General features: G+C 40.1%; 1 pseudogene; it reads left to right on the top strand.

Moving 5' to 3' along the window:
* The first annotated feature begins 22,261 nt into the window (after positions 1-22,261).
* On the top strand, positions 22,262-22,887 carry LOC123632153 (annotated as a pseudogene).
* Positions 22,888-24,530: the final 1,643 nt, after the last annotated feature.

Here is a 24,530-nt window from a genome sequence, read left to right as displayed (position 1 = left end):
AACAATGATTATACTTATTTTCAAATTCAGACTGCTGTGTGTTTTAGGCACATGCCTTTGTGTCCATTCTATCCTCTGTGGGGCCTGCAATTGTGTCATGTGCACAGTAGGCACTCACAAATACTTCTTGGATTCAACAAAATTGTTTCAGAGTTGCTAAGATTTGAATTTCACAGGTGCATATTGCCAACCCCCACGACTGAAGGCGACGAGCAAGAGGTTAAAGCACAGAGTAGCAGAGGAACAATTCCTGACATAAAGGAACATCTTGAGGGCTTCAAATAAAAATATATGGAAATCACCTGAAGTTCTGAAGACTCAATCCATTATGTCGTGAAAACCAGGGAAATATACCACCTCTGACAAAGCACTGAGCAAAATCCTCATTAGGCAGTCCTTTCTTGGTGCATTGAAAGCACATCATTAACAGCTTTTACCCAGTGGCTGTTGAAAATGATATCAATTATTGCCATGACAACTATTTCTTAAGCAATAAAATTATGAAAAACACAATTTCCCTGGCAGACAGAAGCCTGATCATTGGATATTCAGAATGAGTTTAATGTTTACTTCTCAGCAGCCGTCACAGACACGACACCTGGCTAGCAATGCAGACACTCCCAAACCTAAAAACAGGGTGCACCAGAAGAATATGAAAAGTGTTTGACTTTCAGAAGGAATTATACTCTGGTAGCAAACACATGAAGATGTTGGAGTCCCACACTTGCCCAAAGATATCTAAATAACCTGTATGATAGTTACAATGCACTATATTGAAGTGGGAAGGAGAAAATACTGTGGCTAGATTCATATTATAAAACAACAGAAAAAACAAAACTGAGGAAAGAAATTTAATCTGAAGAAGAACCTCTGGTTGTGTGAAGGGCTCCAAGGCTGACAGCGTTGCTTGGTACCTTTGCTCTGTTCAAAAACTTCATCTCCAGCCTTCTGTTTCTGCCTCACAGACTTCAGGCTCCTCTGAGCTCAGGATCTCTGGACATCCTGCTCCTTCTGTCTCTAAAACTCCCCCTCACCCACCCAGCTTCCCTGCATCACCCAGGTACTCCTTATTGACCTACATATCTCAGGCCAGGGGCCTCTTCATCAAGTGTCAAAGCCCCCTGGACTGGGCATTCATGCGTTTATCTCGATCATAATTATTAGTAATTATTATAGTTCCTTGTCTATTTGTTTAATTCTGTCTTCCCAACTGGACTATAAGCTTCATGACATCAGGGACACTGTTTGTCCTGGTCAACTCTACAACCCCATTACAGCTTGTACTCAATATGTATTGTATAAAAGTATTTTAAAAGCAAACTTCTCTTTTTTTGATAAAAATATAGTATTCACATGAGTCTTAAATCATACAGTGGTTTGAGGATATCTCAGAAATGCAACAAAGGAAAAGAAAAGGGATTTTCCTAAGATGCCTGAAAGGAGGGGGGTTTAGATTTTCCACAACAGGATGAATGTTGGAGGAAAATATTCAAAAGAAATGGGCAAACACATCTTCTACATGATCTCATTTCAAAGGGTGGCAGGAATTGGTAGGAAAGAACCAATGCATCATACAATTCCTAGAACTGACCAGAAGGGAACGTCATGTGGGTAGACAATCTAAGGCCGTCTTGAACAGAGAAGGGCAGAGGGAGGACAGGGAAGAATGAAGGCAAAACATAGCTGGAAATTCATTTACTTAGAACAAATGCAAATTAGGTGTTTGTAACTCGGAAAATGCCTTTTCACGGACGTATTATTTTGACTTGATAAATATGGTTTAGTCTAGCTTAGCTACTTCTTTTCTTTTCTTCATTCATTTAAATTTTTTGAGCCCCTGCTGTGTACCAAATCCTGAGTTAGGTCCTAAAGATACAAAGTTAACAAGACAAGAGCTGTTGAAAAACACATAATGAGGAAACTGGACGAATAATTCTGAGACAGCGTTGAAGTTCTGTGCCGAAATTGATCCAAATAAATAAACAATTGCATGGGTTTGCCAAAAGGAAAGACGAAAAGTGAAGAAGACACTAGGCAGACGCAGTGTTTAAGCTGAGACTTAGGGCAAAAGGAGTTGGTCTCTCCAAGGGAAGAAAAGGCACTCCCAGAGAGAGAGAGAGAGAGGGAAGAGCATGTGCAAAGTGGGAAACAGAGAAGGCTTGGCATGTTTGAGAACAGAGGAACACTATTCACCTTTAAAAAAGAAGGAAATTCTGTCGTTTGCAACAACATGGATGGAACTGGAAAATATTATACTAAGTGAAATAAGCCAGGCACAGAAAGACAAATATCCATGATTTCACCTATATGTAGAATCTAAAACAATCAGACTCATAGAAGCAGAGAGTAGAATGGTAGTTACAGAGGCTGGAGGGGAGGGGAATCTGGAGATGATGGTCAAAGGGTATAAAATCTCAGATAGGAGGAAATTTTTTAGTTCTATTGCACGGCATAGTGGATATAGTTAATAATCCGGTATTGTACATTTCAAATTGCTAAGAGAATAAAGTTCAAATGTTCTCATCATAAAAAAATGTTAAGTGTTTGACAGGATGAATATGTTAATTAGCTTGATTTAATTACTCTACATTGTATTTATAAACTATAACATCACTTTGTACCCCATAAATTTATATAATTACAAATTGTCAATTTATAATAAAAATTTGGTAGGCATAACTACTCTTTTAAATGCTTAAAAACAATACTAAACATTAATGGCGAAACTGAGTCTTTTCCCTGTTCTTCAAGGTGTCATCTAGTGCATTTGTTTTTGATTGATTTGCAATTTCAACACCTTCTTGTCTGTGGTGTCCGCTTGATTTTCAGGAAATTATGTCTGCCAATTAAAACACTTTATCAGTTATACAATATATACAACATCTTGTACTCACTAGTGGGGATCTCATAACAGTTTGAGCATTGTTCTTTTGTTGTTCATAAGACTGACTTAAAAATATGTCTATTGTACATTCTGTTAAATTCTCTGTAAATATTACTGGCATCGTGATTTGGGAGGAAGAACAACTTTCTTTTGTTAATAAGTGCTAAAGTAAATTTATCAGGAAAAACATGGCACTTACCAAGATCAATTAATTTTCCCGATAAAGCTGTTGAAATTCCTGCATGCCCTGGTGGCTATACACACTGGGTTTTTCTTTGCTATTACTTTTTTTTTTTCTTCTACTTTTTGTTTATGATTTGAGAGTCTACTATACTAACTGCTTTATCTCTTCTGTGGTCATTCTTATTATCAGTTCATGTTTTTCTTTGTTTTGTCTACCATAGTTATTTTCTTTTTTATGATTACTTTCATTTTCCTTCTACTTTCTGTTTACAATTTGGGAATCTATTGTATTAACTTCTTTATCTCTTCTGTGGTCATTCTTATTATCTGTTCAGGTTTTTGCTTGTTCTGTCTATCATAGTTATTTGCTTTTTATGATTTTTACCATCAGAATTTTTCATTTCAGTCACAATAAGAGAGCTTTTGACATATTACCAAATTTTGTCTTTTTGTGCCAAATTGTCTTTTGCCAAAATTGTCTTTTTACTATATTTCTGGCTTCCAAAAAAATACTCTCTTCTCATAGCATCTGCAATTTTTATAATTAATAATTCTGCATAACAATGTACACAATTCAAATTTAGGGCATATACAAAAACAACTCTGATTTTTTTTAGTCTGTTGCCATGTTGGAGTAAGCTACATAATTGTATAATAGTAATTTTCTAATATTAAGTTTAACATTTTAATGAATATGGGTAGCAGTTCTATGATTGTAGCACTTGTTTCTTCAGGGTGTTTTGCTATGCTGGTGGTAATTTCACATGCCAATTCATCTGGAACTTCCAGACTACCTCAGGATAATATGCCTCAGATACACTAAGGTGTGAGCTCATTTGCTGAGATGGATAATTTGTTGAGATGTGATTTCACACACAGAGAAGTATTTAATATTTATAGTACTGTTAATATAGAGAGTCTGATGCTCTACAAATACAGAAATTTTGATAAATAATATTTTTATGACTTTAATTTAAAAAAGAAAAACATGTGATATCTAAATAACTGTATATAATATATTAGCAACTGTATTCTTTATAGACAATGGCTTGACCAGGCATCAGTAGGAATTGCTTCAACACTAAATATTTGATGACTAGAAGAATTCCCATAGACTAACTTCTGGTTGCAAACTTTTCAGACCTCATTTTTCCTTCACCACCCACATATTTCCAGTCCCTTAGGATCTGTTTATATCACAGTCAGCCTCTGGTCCTGCACCATTGTTTTACAACACTGAGCAAGTTGTGTGAGGATTCCTGAAAGCCATTCCAACACTCACGCAGCTAACGACAAGGTAATCATACACAGACGGCATGGAGCATGACCTTCACAAACCAAATTTTTACTTGATTCAACTTCCATTTAGCATGATTTCAAAAATGCCAGCAAACACTCTAACGCCATCCCACATGAGAAGAAATCAGAGTGAAGACAGTAGTCTCAACCGATCGTGGTTAAAATATTTTACTTTTGAAAATTTTGTAAAAATACACAAACATATGAACACATTTCCAGGGTCTTTCCAATGACCTGAGAGAGCCTTCTGCCAGTGAGGAGTCTTAAAACTAGTTTTATTAGCCTTATAGTAAATTTACCTCCAGTCGGAGGAATGCAAAGACATCAGGATCAGAAAGCATAGAGAACATGCCCTGCCCAGCAGTTACCTTAGACAAGAACCAATAGGTGTGCCTGAGGAAGTTGAATTCTTGACATTAAGACATTCTTTCCCCCACATCAGACGTGGAAGCCACATGGACACTGACTTCTATGAACTTCAGAAGCTTGGATGGTTGGATGGTTGGATGGTTCAGAAGCTTGGATCTTACAGAAAACTGGAGGGGCCGCCTTGAAGTTAGGTTTTTATTATCACTATTGCTATTGTTGTTGTTTTCTAATTAACTGGGAACTTCCTAGTCCCCAGTAATGACCAGTTTCTAACCTGACAAGAGGTGGGTTCAGGAGAGACTGTGTGACAGTAAAGAAATATGACATATTTTGCATGACCAGATTTGAGTTTGTGATTGCAAATCCATGCCTGTTGTAATCTCAATATTCCATGTGAGGTGTTTGTTATTTCTGAAAGCCACCTCAATAAACAGAGAGGTTAATAACAAACATATATCGTTATAGACAAAAAATATGACACTAGCTAAGGAAAATATTGCAGGCATGATTTTTGTTGCGAATACTTTCAAAAGATAGTCCATGACACCCTAAAGATATTTATTCATATCTCCCTTTTCATAAACACTGTAAAAAGTGACTGGCTTCCAATTCTGTCATTACCTTTTTTTTCCCCATTGTTTAGGCCAAAAATCAGAATGGAAACACTTTACTGAAAAAAACAGTGTTCTGTCTTGCACTTGGGTTTTTCCAGTGCCTCCCGCTGCACAGTAATCAGAGACCCATGATTGGTCTTGTACCTCGGTGAGAATTTCTAGATAAAATCATGATGTTTAAAATAGCCCCTCGCTTTCCAACCAGCAGTCAGAGAACAGTGAGCATTGCACTCATGGCTTCTGCTAAGAACACTGGAAACTACTGTTACAGAAACTGCTGCCTGACAAATAATCAGTTCCCTGAAAATGACCTCATTGAGTTGAGCTCCTGGCACTAAAGAGAGATGTTTTCTGGACTATCTGAAACACAAGATATTTTGAGTTGTTCCAGCACATGTGAAATCATTTCAATCTGTGAGTGACTAGTATGAAGCTGTGAACAAGTATTACATTGGGCAAGAACTTGGGGAAGAGAAAAGGGGGGTGATGGGTGCACTGCCACTCCAACTTCCTAGAGGAAAAACAGTCTCAGTGTGCAAATCAAAACAGACAGTACCTAGAACAGGATGTCAGCGATGATCATTTTGAAGCATAAGTCCCAGTTCTATTCTGCCACAGGGTGAAAAAAAAGTGCCAATCTTTCATTCAGATTAAAAGGAAAGCTATGAGTGCTCCATTATAATTTAAACAAGGACAATGACATCGCAATCTTTTCATCTCCCAGCGAGGCCTACCTCTAACATCTCTAAGAAGTCTACATCCTTACAAATGTTTGAGTCACCCTGTGCCTACAATATTATGCTGCATAAACTGGGGTCTGGAAAGAGTGGGCGCGTAAGCGGCTGAAGTCGAAAAGGCACGTGGTGGGTCACTCTGTGCTCGCTCTCACCTGGTATCACAGCCCGAGGCTGAAAGAGTACTGCACACCTGGAATGATTTTTCTCAAAAAAAGAGTATTATTTCTGTTTCGGGCTCATTGATTTGAGGTCAAGCCCCTTCACCAAGACAGTAGCAATGTACACAGGTGGAGCCGGCTCATCTGGAAGCTACGATGCTATTCCCTTACTCAAAGTTCACCATTTCTCAAGAACTACGCAGAGTAGTTAAGACATCTTAGTCTGAGCTCAATCTGAGCTCTGTAACTTTGGGATTTGGAGCAAATGACTTGTCCTTCCAAGTCTCAACTACTTCTTCCATATTATAAAGATAATGTTGGTACTTTCCTCTTACCTTAGGCAAGATAATGTATACAAATTGCCTGGCTCATAATAAACTCTCAAAAAACGGGGCTAATACTGTATTTCACCTCCAGATAGGAATTGATATGGTTTTCAGCTTTGAGTCATCCATGCAGTCATTTGAAATAATAGCTACAACTTATTCGTCAAATATGCATCAAGTGCCAACTCTGTACCAGTTGCTAGAATGGGCACTGAGAACACAGCAATGAGCAAGACACAGTTCCTACTTACTGTCCTACCACAAAGGGCCAATTCAAGGCATGTCTAGCAAGACAAGCTGTTGACATGCTGTGTGCCTCTCTCTCAGTCACAGAGACCTCCTCAAGGAGACCTAAAAAGCAATCATCAGAAACAAGGCATTCACTTGAAATTACTTAGAGCCAAATAGAGCGGACAGCTTTATAGATTTTTAAACCCTGGAGACCATAAAGATCACAATTAAAATAAACAAACTCACCTTTTCAAGTCTTGAGGCATTTCTTCAGGAGTTTTCATTATAAGGGAAAGTCTCTGCCTCCAAACACCGCTGCAGAGCCCTGTTGACCTCCATCACACCAGGATGCCATGAAACACCCAATTCATCAAAATCCCTCTGGAGCTCTATGCTTAAGTCCACACTGTGGCCACACTGGGGGACAATACGTCCCAGTTTGCCCATGATTGTCCCCATTTACACCTGTTCACCACAAGTTTGGTATTCTTTCTACTATACTGGATCTGGCCTTTCAGTCTAGTTGAAAGTAAGAAATTCATGTGGAAAACAGTACTTAGTCCACCCTAGAGTACTATCTTTAAAATACACCTTTAATGATTACAAATAATATGTTTACCCAATTTAAACCAATCCCAGAAAATGTTCAGTAAAAGTCACAGGTGTTTAGGCTATACAAATAAAACAAACTGGTCTTTAATTGCAGGTAATTTAGTTTTATAGCAAAAACCAAAGGGAATATAAATTACAATTCTGTTTTAACATGATGAAAAACACTGGACATAGGATTCCATGCTGTGGCCAGTGATTCATGTGAACAAAGGGAATCTGCTACCAAGTGTAAGTGTGTGTAGAAGAGAGCTTTCCCCAGACTTGTGAATAGAACGACCACATAACTTATCATTTAATCCAAGCACTTTTTTGAGTGAAAGGAGATTCTACTGATAACTATGTCCAGAAAACAGGTATAAATTTGTGCTACCTTGTGCAAACTGAGACATATGGTCATCCCTTGTAAGGGAAGGAGATTTTCTTCCTCACCCAGCCAGCACAGGATCTAAATAGGGGGAAACCAAGATTCTTGTCTTGTTCGCTGGTCCACTTTTCTTTTTAGAAGAAAGTGGCAGTTAATTAGGGTTTTCCTCAAAAATGTGATATTTTCTTTTCTATGAATTAACATGCTGCTCAGAAACTTCTCTGGTTTCTGTAATTGTAAAAGGAATTCTAGATGGTAAGGCAATCATAATACTTGAAAATGTTTTTGATTGTAGGTAATGTAAATATTTAATTTATATATTGTTAAATGTTTGTGTACTTGTATTATCAATATGTCTGCCCTAGACTATAACAATATTATAAAAATGGCTATTTCATCCAATAATACTGCTGAATAATTCTTTAGAAATAAGTAACCAAATAGTGAGGGAAATGATCAGTAGTTGGACTGAACAAGTAGGCCTATTTAGCCAGGAGAATAATCCAAACAACGTGCATATAACAAAGCTCAAACCAGTACCTACTTTCTCAGTCTTTCAGTTCCTAAAAAAAAAAAAAAGGAAATTTTATCCAGAAGCCCAGCAAGAAACTCCATGTGGAAAAGACAATTAATTTGTTATTGATATAACTTAAAAACTGGACTTCCTTTGCACATTTTTCTCCATACAGAGTTTACTTTGGTTTTATCATGCTGGAAGTCTAGAAATAGAATACCCCTACCTCCAGAACAGTTTTCAACCACAGCTGCTCTGACACACTTGTTTCGGTCTGATCATGCCACAGACAGGAATGAGTGTCCTTTGGGTCTCACCAATAGTGGTCTCTGGTCAACAACCAGAGAGATGAGTCATTTGCCTCCATATTTGATTTGAGCTGTGGTGTGATTGTCACCTATACTTCACATTGTCATTGGGCACACACAAATGCTTCTCTGAATGCCTGTCATCATATGTACCCCAAACACTCAGAGGTTCAAATGTAGATAAAGATGATATAGAAATAGCCCCAAAACACTATGTACCCAAAATACTCAGACTCAAGTGCACATAGAATAACAAGATATAGAAATAGCCCTAAATCAGCATTACAATAAAAATAGGTGCCTAATGTCATTATTGTAAGGATTGTAACAACAGAAACTATCTTTGGTTGTGCTGTATTTCCTCTACCAACTTTAACTCAAAATGTTACGCCATTGTTGCTTTTCTTAGAGGTTGACATGGGAAATCTCACTCACAGATCTCCCAGCTCTCCTCTGAGAGGCAAGAACCCAAGCAATTCTTCCCTCTGAATGCACACAGCAATGATGTGATAGTGATTTTGCATCTGCCAGAGACACTGTAAGATTTATGTTTGCAGAGATGCTTCTTTGGTATGTATTCCAGTTATCTTTGTGTTGAAACAAACCATTGTTCATTTATTATGACAGCATAAAACTATGACCATTTTACTATGCTCATAGATTTTGTAGGCTAGGGCTTAGCAAAGGGCATAGTGGACACAGCTTTTTTCTGCTCTACAATGTCTAGGGCCTCAGCCAGAAAGACTTGCATGCTGAGAAGTAGAATAGCTAAGGCCAATTCCAAGGCCTGTTGCCTGAACTGGAGTAAGCTGAAGACTGGCTCCATTAGAACTGCGGACAGAATACTGATAAGTTGTTCCTCCATGTGGCTTGAGCTTCACACAGCATGGAGGCTGGGTTCTGAGTGTGAATGTCTAAGAAAGAGAGTTCCAAGAAGGCAGGTAGAAGTCATATAGCCTTTTCTAACCAAGTCTCAGAGATTACCACCAGACCTGTGCACCATATGTTGGACTAGTTACAAATCCCAGATTCACTGGGAAGGGACATAGGCCCCATTTCTCAGAAGGAGGAGTGGCAAAGAATTTTGAGGCCATGTTTACAGCTGCCATGTATGATGTTAGCAAGCCTGTCCCTTTTCCCTTCATCCCCTTCATCAGAATTGCACTTGGGCTGGTGCCATTAATACCACCACAGTAACAGCTACAATAAGCATTATTTTAAAAATATTAAACAAGCTAACAGATAATTTGCAAATAAAAAGAATATTGTTGCCAGTAGTTTTGCCATCTTGAACGTGGTAAGTGAGGCTGATAGTACAAACAGTCTAGAAAATACTGAATTCAAATTACCAACTCAGGACAACAGTGGAGGCAAACCCATGCAGGGCAAGCCATGGGCCATTGTTACATGGATGACTGGTCCCTTTCTCCTAGCCATTCCTGCTATCAGTAGAATGTCAGGCAGTCACAGCCCAGCCTGCTGAGACATTGCTCCATATTCAGGGACAGATTCCCACAGCTTCGTAACTAACCTCTATCTTTAGTCTTACAGTCAGTGGTCATTTGCCTCTGCTCCTCTCAGACTAGTTTTTCGGTAAAATTATGTTTTATGAAGACAGGTATTTAAATGGTTCCAGGAGCTTGAATTGAGGAAACTGATAGTCTTCGGTCTTACTGTCTGGGCCCCTGGAGTTTGACAACCCTTTTGTTATTCATAGTTCTTTGTTATTGCTGGCGTAGTTGTCTTAGTCCATTCTGGCTGCTAAACCAAATTACCAATAGACTTAAACAACAAACATTTGCTTGGGTGGCTTAAACAACAAACGTGTGTTTCTCACAGTTCCGGAGGATGGGAAGTCCAAGATCAAGGCACCAGAGGGTGTCTGGTGAGGACTCTCTCCTTGGTTTGCAGAGGGCCATCTCCTCCTGGTATCTTTGCGTAGATCCCCTCACCTCCAAATACCATCACATCAGAGGTTAGAATTTCAACATATGAATTTGAGGGGATATAAACATTCAGTCCATAACAGTGGTGATGGTGGTATTTAACCCAAGGTTTTATGGTGGGAGAAATGGTTGGGCTGGTCCTCTTTTTCATGCTGATCATAAATAAATATTCCAAAGAACTAAGAACAGCTCTCTCCTTCACTCCTCCTCACCTTTCTAACTCATCTAACTAGTAAAATCTAATCCTGTTCTTCTTGATCCCAATACATGGGCAGTCATGTATGTTCATGATTCAAAGGTTCATGTTTTCTATGAATTCTGTCTCTGCTCTTTTCTCTACGTATTACCTCATGCAATGATCTCAACAAGTTTTACTACTGAAAACCATGAGAAAAGTATCTCTTTTATATCATGGTTGTGAAGTTTAAGTGAAATTATGCATGTTAAGTGCTTAGCACATTATAAATATGCACTAAATCAGTAAATGTTAACTCTTCTTAGCTATTATGATTCCAGTCCCAGCTGGAGTTGATGATTTTAACTTTTCCCTCTCCCATTCTACATAATCACAATCTTGAAACTTCATTTCTCCCCTAGAGCTTTGCCATTTCCATGCTTACTCTCTGATTGCGTCTGAATTTACAGAGAAAATCTTTCTCTGAGGGGTACCCAGACATTCCCCAAGCTCAAAAATTGCTTTAGGGTCTTAGAGTCCTGAGTTGCAGGATGCAACTTCTCAACATCTCCCTTTTTCTCTGCCCCACCTTCCCCCTGACTCACACACACGTAACATGGAGTATAGCACATAGGAAGAGAAGTGGGCTTGGTATTTTAAAGAACTGCCATGCCCCTGCCAATGTTCCCCTCAAAAGGGCCCACATATGCTGGAGATGCTTTCTCAGTGGTTCACACCCCAGGAATCCAAAAACCAGAGCAGAACTCACTCTGTTAATACAGTCTTCTGTACAAAGCGCAACACATCAGAGTCCACACTTACTGGAGACAAGCAAGGGACAAGATGACCCTTCAGAGCCACTCCAGCTCTCATTTCCCATGATGATAACATTTTAATACCTATGAGCTGTGGCCGGTGGTGTTCTGGAGCTCACTTGAACTGGTTTACAAGAGCCAGTTACTAACTGTTTAGGAATTTTGTGAGTCAGTCATCAACCAAAGCCATTATTAAAAATTAAATTATGTAAACTTACAATTAAATGAATCATTTAAAACAAAGATTAAAAAATACCCCAAACTCATCGCATCCTAATTATTTCACTACATTTTCCTAGTACCTATGCCTTTAAGGTTACTTCTGCCTATTCTATATGTGTGGTAGGAATAATATGCAATGAAGTACTATGTGCAGCTCTGCATGACTCTGCAGTCAGTGATGTTATGCTGTGGGTGGCTTTGAATTGGCCATGGTGACTACCAATCGCAGCTTGAGTTATGCTTTTTTTTAATAGTCTAGACATGAGAAAGTGATGCTGAACATGTTAATAATGCAGATTAAACTTATAAGTGTCTTTTGCCATTACAGTGTGAATAGCACAAAAAAATGAGGGCAATTCTCTCAGCATTTGAAACAAAGGAGTTGCTCACATCATTGACACACTAATGAAGTTCTGACATATATTTTTATTCTTTCATTTCACTTTGGCTTACTCATTAATGTAAATAAAAATACCAACCAACATTCATATCAGAACTACAGATGTCCATCAGTTACAACCACAAGTTGGCTACATAAGGATAGAGTACAGCAAAAATCAACTTCAGCATTCCATGGGAATCAATTGGCTATATGGAATTTTGGCAAAGAGTACAATGTGTTTTGCTATTTGTTTGTCACCTGTGTGCTATGCATCCTTTTATCAGTAAAGTTTATAATAAACTTACGTTCATATATATGTGCATAGTTTTGTTTTCTTTTTAGAAAGCTTATTGTGAAACATTTACTATCATAGAACTGGTGCTGTAACAGTTTCTACTAGTTCCTTATAGAAATGTCAGGCAAAGCTTAAAGAACTTGAATCTATTTTCAAATGCCAGATATGGAGGATTCCAGAATCCCCAAGTTATTGATCTTTACTTCTTCAAATACTTGTGATGACGTCTTTGCCTTACAGTGTGACTATGATGTAGTGAAGCTGATCTCATAACAACAGATCAGAACCGTTGATTAACTCAGGAAAGAAGCCCTAGATTTATGATACAACCAAGGCTCCAGGAGGCACCAGCTCCCCAGGACCTGCCTTTCTGCTTAATTGTCAGTGGAGCATTAGAAGACAGTATCAAAGTTTCCCTGCAGGATGTCCTAGGAAGAGAAGGTGCTGGATCTGCTCCCTTTTTACTCTCTTCTCCCACCATGTCATTAGGCCAGACCCAGTGATACAAGCAGCTCCTCCTGCCCCCACAAGGAGGAGGCCCAGAGCCTAGTGGATTCCATCTGATCTAAGATAATGTCTCATTTAGGCCACAGTGTCTACAGCCATACCACCCTGAAGGCACCCAATCTCGTCTCATTTAAGCCGTAGTGTAAGAGGAGACATGGCTGTGAGTGATCACACAAATGTTCTCATGTGCATCTCAGCTCCCCAGCAACTTGGCCGATGTGGATAATAATAACCCCCTGGAGATGCAAAGGACAACCCAGAATGATTCAGCAGTCAAATGAGTTGGCATATAAAGAGCCTAGCAAAGCTAAATTTATGTAGGTGAAAAGAGGAGACTCAGAGGGACATAGTTATAACCTATACATTCTTTCAAAGTATCAATCAAAAGACAAGAAGAGAATTGCTGTTAGCCTGGGTTAATGGGAGGAAATGGAGATAATATTTGAGGCAAAGAAAGAAAAATTTGCCTTTGATTAGAGAAAATATTTTAGGAGAAATTAATTCATAATTTGTCGTCCAAGGTAAATAAGAGTCTCTTTTTAATGGATATTAACTATGGGTTAAATGATTACCTAACACTAGGAAAATTATAATACAGGATTTCAAAATGAATGATCCTTTTTATAGGAGACCCTTTATTATTATTCTAGCCAATAGATCATATAAATATATAGGCTAATACTAAAACTATAACTTTATTTCATAGACTACTGGGTCTATAATCCTATTTTTCTTGAGAATATCACACAACAATAATAGAAACTTGCATTTCCTGCTTTCTATTTCTCATGATGACAAGCTCATCATGTATGATTTCACTGGGTCACCTAACTGGGAGTACAGGTTAGATTTCATTATGATGCTGTGGGTTGTAGGGTATTAGATTTTTACCCACTAACTGCATAACTTAAAAGGAATACATTATTTAATGACACATGCATTTACGATTTCTAAAAGTGTGGGCTTTAGGAGAATCTATGAAGTGTATGCCTGTTTCTAAGACTTTTGCAAATGGGGACCTTGTTCCCAAACGGAAATGAGTACAATGTTTGATGATTTTTAAATAGTTTGTTTTAAATAAGCCTCTTGATTTTAATTTTCAATATGGAAGTTATCATGAAATTCTCTAGAGGAAAAGTAATTCAGTTCAATTTGAAAACATTTAAAGCTAAATTCTATTAATAGTTTCAACTAAAGTGGGAGGAGATATGTTTGATGCTCTAGAAACACCCACACGGAAGGCAATGTAAGAGTAGGCCAGCACTTCACAGACCTCCCTACATCCCAGACTGGAATGTTTGCTGAAAACCAGTCCTGTCCCTGCTGTGGGGGACTGTAGTGCAGCACGCTGGATGGACTTCCAGAGCCCGCTCATTTGCCCTTGGTGACTCATGTCCCGACATCAAAACCAGGGTACTGCCTTTGCTATATAATCAGTCCTGGCATGAAAGACTTCACACTCTTTCTTAGCAATCCTTATTTAAATTTATTCTTATTTTGTCTAATCTAAATCTTAGATGCTACATTTTATACTTATTTATCTTTATCCATATGAAATATGAAAAGAAAGAGGAAATACATTTCTTCCTGTATTTGGACATCACCAATCTGTCTCTTCTTGAGAGGAAAAGTGCGATGGTTAATTTTATACATCAACTTGTGTGAGCCATGCGTGCTCAAATTATACATTTCTGGGTGTGTCTGTGAGGGTGCTTCTGGGATGAGATTAACATGTGAATGGGTAACTCAGTAAAGTGCACCCATAATGACATTTTGGTCAACAGTGAACTGCATATATGATGGACCCGTAAGACTATAATGGAGCTGAAAAATTCCTATAGCCTAGTGACATTGTAGCCGTCATAAGGTCATAGTGCAATTACTCTTTCAAAACATTTTATTTAAAAAGAAGTTAACTGTAAAACAGCCTCAGGCAGATCCTTCAGGAAGTATTCTAGAAAAGGGCATTGTGATTATAGCAGATGACAGCTCCGTGGTGTTACTGCCCTTGAAGACTTTCCAGTGGGACAAGATGTGGAGGTGGAAGGCAGTGATACTGATGATCTTGACCCTGTGTGGGCCTACATTAATGTGTATGTTTGCATTTTAGTTGTTTAAAAAAAAAGTTTAAAAAGTAAAAAAAAAAAATTTAATTTTAAAAATAGAAAAAACTTACAGAGTAAAGATATAAAGAAAAAATGTACAGCTGTGCAATATGTATTTTAGTCTAAGTGCTATTACAAGAGTCAAAAAGATAAAAAAATTAAAGTTCATAAAGTAAAAATGTTGCAGTAAGCTAAGGTTAATTTAATACTAAAGAAAGAAAATGTTCTAAGAGTACAGTTTATAACATCTACAGTAGTATAAAATAATGTCCTAGGCCTTCACATTCACTCACCCCCTCATTCACTGACTCACCCAGAGAAACTTCCAGTCCTGCAAACTCCATTCATGGTAAATGTCCCATACAGGTATATCATTTTTTCTTTTAAACTGTATTTTTCTAACTTTCCTATGTTTTGATATTTTTAAATACACAAATGCCATTGTATTACAGTTGCCTACAGTATTCGGTACAGTAATATACTGTTCAGGTTTGTAGCCTAAGAGAAATAGGCTATACCATCGAACCCAGGTTATAGGCTATACCATTTAGGTTTGTGTGATTTCACTCTATGATATCTGCACAATAATGAAATCGCCTACCAATGCATTTCTCAGAATGTATCCTCTTCGTGTGACCCATGACTGTAGATCATCCTCCCCGATATGCCTGGGCGTCATCCAATCCATTGAGGGACAGAATAGAACAAATGACAGAGAAAGGAGGAATTCATCCCTTATTTTCCCCACCTGCTTGCTTGAGCTAGGACATGTCATCTTCTCCCGCCCTTTGACTAGAATTTAGATTGTTGGCTCCAGGTTCTCAGGCCATGGGACTCAGACTGTATTATACCACCAGCTTTCCTAGACTCCAGCTTGCAGATGGCATATCATGGGATTGCTCAGTCTCCATAGTTGTATGAGCCAATTCATCATAATAAATCTCCATATAAATATATGTGTGTGTATACATGTATCTCCTATTAGTTCTGTTTCTCGGAAGGACACTGCTGAGTAGAAAAAGCATCTAATTCTTGGTAATTGCATGGGGTAGGCCTAACATTCTTAGTGTGTGTACTCAGGACCTTTTATAGCCATCACTTATGACATTTCTATATGTCTCACAGAAGCCCTAAGGTTTGGTGCTTGGAGGCTCAATTTATTACATGTGAGCCTGGTATGATTTGTGTTACTGTAGGTTAGAACTTTAGACCACCTCAGAACCAGTCCCCAAACAGTGAATGCCAAAATTCTTTTATAATTATAAGAAATGGACTATCAATTCCTAAGAAATTATTCAACTCACCACAGTAAAATTTCTCTAAGCCCATGGGTATTGTATTATATACACTTGGGTGCATAGCCAGGCCAGAGCTTAGCTAGAATAAGAGATCATTGAACGTGACCTAAGATAAACCTTGAAATACATAGTTCCTCTGCATTGCTATTCATAGGAAGATAATGAACTTCTTCATAATTCCCAGCAATGTGTAGTGTTATGCAAAGTAAAATTCTGGCAAGGGCCAAGGCCATGAGTCAGGGCCTGAATTGCCCAAAACTGTAATATATTTGCAGTCTCAGAGAGCATTTCTAAAAGAAACTGGTGGGCATCTTGGGCAAAGGCTAGAAAAGCTTGCAGTGGGTATTCAAATCTTCATTATTTAAAACCAGCAACAATCCCTTCCCCCGCAAGCCATTCAGGATGCCTTTTGTTTATTTAAGGTGAAATGCACTGAAGGGAATCTGGCCATGTGGGCTTCTTAACAGAAATGAAAGAGAGTGATGTAAAGTTGTTTCCAAAAATGTACTGATGGAACATGTAACTGTTTATTTATTGAATACATTGGGTACAGTTGAGTGTGCAGAAAAAAAAAGAAATCTTTATTTTTTCTCGTGTTTGCATGTCCTTCTCTCTCACACGGGCAGGTTTCATAGCTTCTCTGGTGCCTTTCATAGAACAATGAACAGTATCATCTTTTAAGCATTAAAAAGTCTAGTTCTGTCTAACAGCAAGCTTTAGTCTCTCAATTGATTTAAAGTTTTCCTGTTTCCTGACCTGAGCCTGACTCAGGCTCAAATCCTTGCAGAAGGGAAGGGACAGGTGCTGCCTCCTCTCACCATTATTTCTTCCGCTTCCTCACTCACTCCCCCTTCCCTCTCACTGTGCTGCCTCGGGTGCCCTGGGGGAAGGGGAAGCAGAAGAATGGAGAAGTAAGGGGCAAAATGGCTCCCTCCACTAGCACAGTGATGATCTATCACCTCAAAGTCTTTGGTTCACATGTTGGTTCTTTCTTTCCTGGGGCACTTCTGGAAACCCTGTGGCCCCATCCCCATAGAGACCACCCTACGGCTAGTTCCTGGCCTGGCCTATAGACTCCCTGGCTGGACACTTATTCACATCCCCCAGTCCTGCTGTCATGGTGTGCACCAGGTGGGCCTCTCTGCTGGGGTCCTTCCTGGGATCAGGCAGTTTTTTGGAGTTCGACCCTTTCCAAGATGAAAATCCTGGCCCTTGCTTCATACCTCTTTTGGCTCTCAGGAAAATACTCAGCTCCTTTCCCTGCCAAGTCTGGGAGTGTAGGTGGCCTCTCTTTTCATGTTGTATCAGGGGCAATGTCAGCCAGCTTCTCACCTTTGCACTTTCCAGGGGAGGAGCAGACACAATCTCTGAAAGGCCAAAGTCTAGGAGGCACAGATCAAGTTCTCTAAGAACTTTCTCTCCATGTTTTGCTCTGATCCTGGGGTCAAACCTGTATAGCATGAGGACCTCAAGTTTTGCATCTTAATGTAGATGGCATGAGGAGGGGACTGAGATGACAGTCGCCTTCCCAGGGAACAACCCTCCCAACTATGTACACCCTCCGTCCCCCTTTTCCCCTCCTGGTGTCCTGGCAAGCAACACCATCCTCTCCCCAGTGGAAAGGGAGGGCAACTGCATGGCCAGCCATTCACTTACCTGAAGGAAATCCTCATCTCCTGGGCAGGATCCTGCACCCTCTCTAGTGCTATTGTTTTTAGCTCTGAGGCCTCAGTTGTGAGTAAAACAGCACAAAGAGGCTCATTTACCACCTGTTACAAATGTGTGCTTTCTCCAAGCCTGCCTTCCATTCCCCACCTCCCCCAAGTATCGATTCAGTCTTGGTTCTTACCATGTGGCTCACCTTCCTCTCCAAGACCTGAGGTTGAAAGCAACACTTTGAATGCCAGTCACATTCAAGCTGCTAGAAAGGCCACAGGTCATAGCCAGCCTATGGCACACCCACCAATCTGGAAAGAAAAACAAAGAAAGAAAAGAAAAGCCCCCTACCCTCACCTCAAAAACAGTGCTGCTTTCCTTGAAAATCTGGAACTATGCCCCAGCAATGCTTAGGCTGCTGGCAGAGGTGAAGAGACCAATTCCCAGCATATAAAATGGTTGTTAAATTTAACAAGCACTCACCAAGGGAAATTCCACTTTCTGCAGGTGTGTATTAAATATAGGAGAAAGAGACACACACACACACATTGGAGGAGAAAGGAGATTGTGCAATGGTGAAATGAGATTTTTTTGAGGGAGGCAAAGTATTTTGTTTTGTTTTTTAACCCAACAGTCTTTAGACTTGACCAGAAAAACTGGGTGAGGAAGGAAAGTGTGTGCACATGTCCAAGGTACTGCTTTGAAAATAATGAGATAGAATTTTTTTCTGCCAGAATTGAAATTCACCAAAAATAAGGGAAAGGTGTTCTTCAGATCCTTTTAATTTTGATAAACATACTTTCATAGAACTTGATTTTTAAAAATAATCTCAAAGGCAGAGCAGAATTGGTTCATGGTGAATTGACCTGGCCTGAATATTATTAACAAGGGTCTGACTTCTGGGATAACATAACTGAAGCATTCTCAATAAAATCATATGTAGAATTCTAACAGAGCGTTTATTGAGATCCTTCCATGTGTAAGGCACAGTATCAGTGGAGGAGATGATCCAGTAGAATATGAGTGTTACAAACATCGACTCCTGGGAACCTGTAAAGAAGTCATTACATAAAGAATATTTAACCTTTACTTTATTGTCTTCAGAAATTTCCAGTCTGCAACTTTACTTCCTAATCATTCTAAATCAAGAGCTTTTGAATATATTTAACACTTTTTTTGAAGGGAGCTGGAAAGGAAATATAGAAATGAGATCAGCAAATAGATTCAATAATTTACCATCAGAAGTTTCCTCAGAGTTGCCAGTAAATCCCTTGCAAAGTACACAGTTAATATTTATGAGTGAGACATGTCGGTCCTACATCTGCCATTGCTTGGTAATTCACTTAATTTCTTTACGGTTCCATTTTCTTAGTGCTATGGTAGGATCAATCGACCCCACACTCTTGATTGAGGGGCATGGGGGTTTGCAGCAGAAAAAGTAAGGACTTGAAATTTTAAAAAACTAATCTGGGTTGGGTCATCCATCCTTCCTGGATAGCAAAAAGAAACCAGTGTGCACCCAGTAGAGGTTCTTGAAACGTGATCCAAGCCCAGGAAAGAGTCAAAGCCCCTTACAAAAACATCAAAGTTTATTTTTCTCCAGGGTCAGGGTGACTATTCTTTCTCTACACGAGACCTAACTGTACAGTGCACCCTTCTTATGGCCAGTTCCACATCTGCAGATCCAACCAACCGCAGATGGAAGAATAAAGAAAGAGTAACAATACAGCAATAAAAAAATACAAATAAAAAATACAGTATGACAACTATTTACATAGCATTTACATTGTGTTAGGTATTATAAGTAATCTGGAGACGATTTAAAGTTTGCAGAGGATGTGTGTAGGTTATATGCAAATACTGTGCCATTTTATATCAGGGATTGAGCATCTGGGGATTTGGGTAACCGCCAGCTGCAGATACTGAGGGATGGCTATATAATGGAAGAGAAAGTAATGTTGGCTGGGACAACGTGTCCTGGCATCCTAGGAAGACTTGTGAGGAAATTTACTTGGCCTGTCTCTGGTGGGGGACCAAAGAGGATTTGAAGCTCCTGTGTCCACCATCACCTGCAAGACTATGGACCATGCTCCCTTCCAAGTAATTAATGACTGAACAGAGAAGAGCTTCCTGAGTTAACATCAGGCTGAAGTTTAAGAAGGTAGAAAGGGTGGTGGAAGCATCTCCCCAAGGGGAGTCATGAAGGTTCTCAAGGAAAGGTGTGGAGTACAGGAGAAAAGGTGTTGAGGGGGGAGATGAAAGAGCACAGGAGAGAGGGAGTCTCCATGGAACACACCATGGCCCTCCTTTCGAAGGCCAAGTCCTTAGGTAAAGATAAAATTCCTTCTGAAGTCTGAGCCTTGAGCCAAATTCTCTTCCACCCCCATCCTGGTTGGGTGTGTGTTGGGTTGGAGAAAACTGGCAGGATGTGGAAATAAAGGAGGTGGTGCCCACAGGAAAGATTCCACTTGTTATTCTCTTTGCAGAAGTTTAACCACAGATGGGAACAAGAGGGAACTGATCCATTTCCAACTCTTCCCTCCCCAATCCTGGAGATTTCTAGGCAGAGCCACCAGCGACCCACAGAGTGGAGAAATACCCAGGCTTGTAACAGCAGAGAAGACTTCACTCACTTACGTGGATGACAGCCATAATTCAGTAAGGAGTAGTCTTCTGGACTGTGAGCAACAAACCTGCAAAGGTACACTGTGAGTATCAACTTCGTCTAAATGGAAATACTTTTCAATCTATAAATTGCTATACAAACAAAGGTATTATTTTTAATTAGGTACCATTAACCCAATTATATACATCTTGACTAGAGTTATTGGTCTAATTTTCTGTCTCTAATACCAAAGTAATTTTTTTTCATGCCTACATATTGGTATTCTGGATTGGAAGCCTCTTTGAATTAGGTATAACCTTTTCATCAACCAGTTGGCTTGTTCCCAAGGTAGGTGAGGACAGAGTGTGAATAGACATCTGCAGCATAGAGTACAAATAAGAATGCACCACATTCATTTACTAAACAGTTTTGGAACATCTACTTTGTTCCAGACAGTGTGAGAGGTATCTGAGACAAAAAAATAAAAAAACAATTTGTACTCTCAGGAGATCTCTCTCTAGGGGAGGCGATACATGACAGTTCAGTTGAATTCAGGACAGGATGTGCTATGATACAGACATCACTCTTCTTAGGGGCAAATCAAAGGGAAACATTATATTCCAAGGAGTTGGCCTATTATATAGACTTCAGGGTTAGCATAGCACCTCCGAGGCTATGCCTACAAAAAAGGAGTTAAAATTGATTGCCTGGCAATTGAGACTGGCAGATTTCTTATAACCAAGGGTTAGATTTTTCAGGAGCTCTGGGTTGCCAGGGACATAAGCTAGAATATGGTGTGTGTGTAGGTCATGAGCAGTAGAAGAACAGTGAACATGGAAATACAGAGAACACATCTCAGCCATGCAGAGTGGGATTCTGTGGTCAGTTCGAGTTTGGGCTCTACATCATACTCCCTGCATTCAGATTCCGAGTTCTATTCCCTACTCACTATGTGATGTTGGGCAAGTTATTTAACCTTTCTTGCCTCTATTTTCTTATTTGTAAAATGGAGTTAATAAAAGCACCTACTTCAAAGAATTGTTTTGAGAATTAAAGAGAATATCCTTGAAAAACTCTTAAAACAATTCTGGCAAAAAGCGAGGGCTCAGTAAAAGTTATCCATTATCAGTGCTGTTTCTTGGCTCCAGGAAAAGCTAAGTGGCAAGAATTCTTGGGAGGGAAAATAGGTTTCGTTAGGCCTCGTGAAGTTCAGAATATCATGAACTGCTAAGTCACTGGGATCGGATAGTGCTAATGACGGAGTTACTTTGTTTCCACCCACCCTCAACACTGGCTCAGCTGTGGGTGTGCGCCCTCGCCTGGCCTCGGCCACGGATGGGACTCGGCGCCGTGTCTGTGGCTTCTCTCTTTGACTTCGCTGCTTGTGCCTGTCCAGCTGCTGCTTATGCATGCTGCTCAGACTCTGTGTGGCACTTCCCCTCTGCCCTCATTACCTTCGCCCGGTTCTGCCTGCATTGCACATTCAATTTCCTAAGAGGGATTCTAATTAGTCACTGATATCCCTGTCAAGCAAAACAATCCTATCAGCCACTTAATAGGTGCTTGACAAGCCAAGTATCCTCCCTTGAATTGGGCATTTTCTCTCGGTGCAATCAGTAGTGGCCACTATGATGGCACTGGGTGAAACACAGAGTGATGATAACCGCTTTTCCGCCCGCTCCCCCGTCCGCTCGCGGCGCTGCTCCGGGCTCCGGGCCCCGAGCTAAGCTAGCGCTGCGGTCGGCTCCTTCAGCCGCCGTCACGATTACCTACCGGGACCTCATCAGCCAGGATGAGATGTTCTCCGACATTTGCAAGATCCGAGAGATCGCGGCCGGCCTGTGCCTGGAGGTGGAGGGGAAGATGGTCAGTAGGACAGAGGGCAACATGATGACCCGCTCATTGGCGGAACTGGTGCTGATATTGTCATGAACCATCACTCGCAGGAAACCGGCCTCACAAAAGCCTACAGGAAGTACATCAAATGTTACAGGAAGTCAATCGAAGGCAAACTTGAAGAACAAAGACCAGAAAGAGTAAAACCTTTTACGTCAAGGGCTGCAGAACAACTCAAACACATCTTTGCTAATTTCAAAAACTACCAGTTCTCCACTGGTGAAAGCATGAATCCAGATGGCATGGTTGCTCTACTGGACCACCCTGAGGATAGTGCAACCCCATATAGGATTTTCTTTAAGGATGGTTTAGAAATGGAAAAATGTTATCAAATTTGGCAATTACTTTGGATCCGTCACCTGTCATCATAACTGGCTGCTGCTTGTCACCCACGCAACACTAAGACTAAGAAAAATGGGACTGATGTCATCTGGAGCTCTTCATTTACTTTGACAGTGATTTATTTGGAGTGGAGGCATTGTTTTTAAGGAAAAAACATGTCATGTAAGTTGTCTAAAAATAAAATGCATTTAAAATCAAAAGAAAAAAAAAAGAATGATAACCTAGGTATGAGGCTCCACCTAGGTGTGCTTCCCATTGAAGGGCTAAGTCCAGAACCTCCTAGAAGGAAGCAGTGGCTGCCTGAGAAAGTGTGAGGCTTGAACTCTGGTTCACCGGTATACTTCCAACCACCACCTGTCAGGAAAAGTTAATCACTTTTTTAAGTGCATAGAACACACAATAAAATACCAATATCTTCTGATAAAGTTCAAACGCAATAATTAACATGATTGAAGCCATTCTTAACCACCATATCTCCTGAATTAGCTGCACCTGTGTCCTCTTTCATCAAAGACTCTATAAAGCTGTAAATTTTGCCAGCACCTAACGGATCTAATTTTCCTTCTTGGTAAAATGAGGTGATTGCATGACATTGATTTTGAAAGTCCCAGGTCTGACATTCCATAATCTATGCCTCTCGGTGACATGGCCTGTGCAGCAGGCAGCCTCTACCATCCGAAGGGTCTAGCCACCTAACATAACATAGCACAGAAACTATATAAGCCAAAGACACAAACAGCTAAATTAAATGCATTTGAGCCCTCTACTTTAATACTGTGCCCTTAAAAGATCTGAGAGGCTAGATTTGAATTTCGAGTTCTTAGACTTCTTGAGTTCCAGAACATGGCAGCTCCAGGAGCCAACCCCTCCCCAGCCCACCCAGGCCCCCTAGCTTGCGGCCTGTTTCCTCTCTGCCCTCGCCCCAGGTTCTCTCCTACAGGAGGAAGGGCCCCATGTACACGCGTGTAAATACCACAGTTCACACATGCAGCTCCTCCAACACCCCTGTCTATCCCCCCACTCCCCAAACAATTGCTCCTTAGCCGTGTCTTGGGCCTGTGTGTGTGTATACTGTCAGTGCTCTGCTTAGGAAGGACAGATATGGGAGGTTGGCTTGAGGCCATGCAGGCAGGAATTCTGGGGTCCCAAGTACTTTGTGTATGATCTAGAAGGGGTGGGGGACAAGGACTCTAAGCAGGCACATCCTCTTGGCCTACAGTCTCCTCATTTGACCAGGAGGGGCTTAGCCAGAGGAAGGCCAGAGCAGAGCCCCTCTTACCTATGTCCAAGAGGGGTACTGCACTGCCCATGACTTTCTAGCCTATGACTATCAAATTCAAGCTAACAGCTGTTTTTTCCCTAAATTGTTTTTCTTGCCTCAAAATTCTGTACACCTAACCTAATAAAGAAACAAACAGAAACATTAGGGAACAATAGGTTTACTTGGTAAACTTTTTGTTTGCATGCTACTGTGTTCAAAACTGCCAGAAAGAAACTTCCTTTGTCTCTACAGTGATAAGGAGTCTTGAGGCTTCCGATTTAATCCCTCTAAAGTCTGAAATTCTAGATCTCATAAGGAAGGGATAAAGGGGTCCAGAATTCAGTAAGATTTGACTTTTACTTACTCAGGTTCTTCTAGAGGTAAGTGTACTTTTAAAGGTTATGAATTGTTTGTGTGTCATTGTAT

This window comes from Lemur catta, chromosome 2 (assembly GCF_020740605.2).
Source record: "Lemur catta isolate mLemCat1 chromosome 2, mLemCat1.pri, whole genome shotgun sequence".
NCBI lineage: Eukaryota > Metazoa > Chordata > Mammalia > Primates > Lemuridae > Lemur > Lemur catta.
The sequence above is the reverse complement of the archived record's forward strand: the minus strand, read 5'-3'. Positions and strand labels throughout refer to the sequence as shown.